A 1,123-nucleotide genomic window follows, 5' to 3' on the forward strand; every position below is an offset into this window, starting at 1 on the left:
TATATATATATATATATATATATACATATATATAGGCGCAGGAGTGGCTGTGTGGTAAGTAGCTTGCTTACCAACCACATGGTTCCGGGTTCAGTCCCACTGCATGGCACCTTGGGCAAGTGTTTTCTACTATAGCCTCGGGCCGACCAAATCCTTGTGAGTGGATTTGGTATATTTTTCTGAAACATTTGATTCTTGAGAAGACGTAAGAATCCACATAGACAGTATTGAAGAGACAATCAATCGACCAATCAATCTATCTAACACCCTACCCATCTATCTACCTACCCACCTACCTCCCTACCCACCAATCTACCTACCCACTTCCCTCCTCCCTCTCTACCTACCCATAATTTATAAATCAGTCTTGTTATGAATATTATAAATATTTTGTGTATAATAGACTCTACTGTTGTTCTTTGATTTTATTTGCTAGTTCTAGTGTTTCATACATAAATGGTAACAAAATAATAGAATTAGAAATTGTTATGTTTCAGACCAGAATGGACGAAAAAGAAAGGATAGCAACATTGCCTTCTTATGCTGTGGTAAGTTTGGTTTAATTTCTGTTTTATTTATCTAAGTGGATGAAAATATTGAGGAAGCACATGGTGTCTCTATGTATATATGTGTATATATAAGGACTTTTGAGCGAGATCGTTTGCCAGTGCCCCTGGACTGGCTCTTGTGCGGGTGGCACATAAAATACACCATTTTGTGCATGGCCGTTGCCAGTACCGCCTGACTGGCCTTCGTGCGGGTGGCACGTAATAGCACCCACTACACTCTCTGAGTGGTTGGCGTTAGGAAGGGCATCCAGCTGTAGAAACTCTGCCAGATCAGATTGGAGCCTGGTGCAGCCTTCTGGCTTGCCAGTCCTCAGTCAAATCGTCCAACCCATGCCAACATGGAAAGCGGACGTTAAACGACGACGATGATGATGATATATATATATAAATAATAATAAAGGAATTACAACGCAAAAACGTATAAATTCAAAAGAACATATTTATCTTCTTCAATATATATTTCAGTATAATGAATTCATTAAGATGCTTAATCTGTTCCTGAATGATGTGTAAAGAAATTTTGATTTAAGCATCTTAATGAATTCTTTATACTG

General features: G+C 38.6%; 1 long non-coding RNA gene across 1 annotated transcript in view; it reads left to right on the forward strand.

Moving 5' to 3' along the window:
• Positions 1-1,123, forward strand: part of LOC128251302 (uncharacterized) — a 9,883-nt gene that overhangs the window by 4,754 nt on the left and 4,006 nt on the right. Inside the window, exon 2 of the long non-coding RNA XR_008267076.1 lies at positions 498-548. This is a non-coding gene — a long non-coding RNA (uncharacterized LOC128251302). The remainder of the gene's footprint in view (positions 1-497; positions 549-1,123) is intronic.

The sequence above is a fragment of the Octopus bimaculoides genome, chromosome 30 (genome assembly GCF_001194135.2).
Source record: "Octopus bimaculoides isolate UCB-OBI-ISO-001 chromosome 30, ASM119413v2, whole genome shotgun sequence".
Lineage (NCBI taxonomy): Eukaryota > Metazoa > Mollusca > Cephalopoda > Octopoda > Octopodidae > Octopus > Octopus bimaculoides.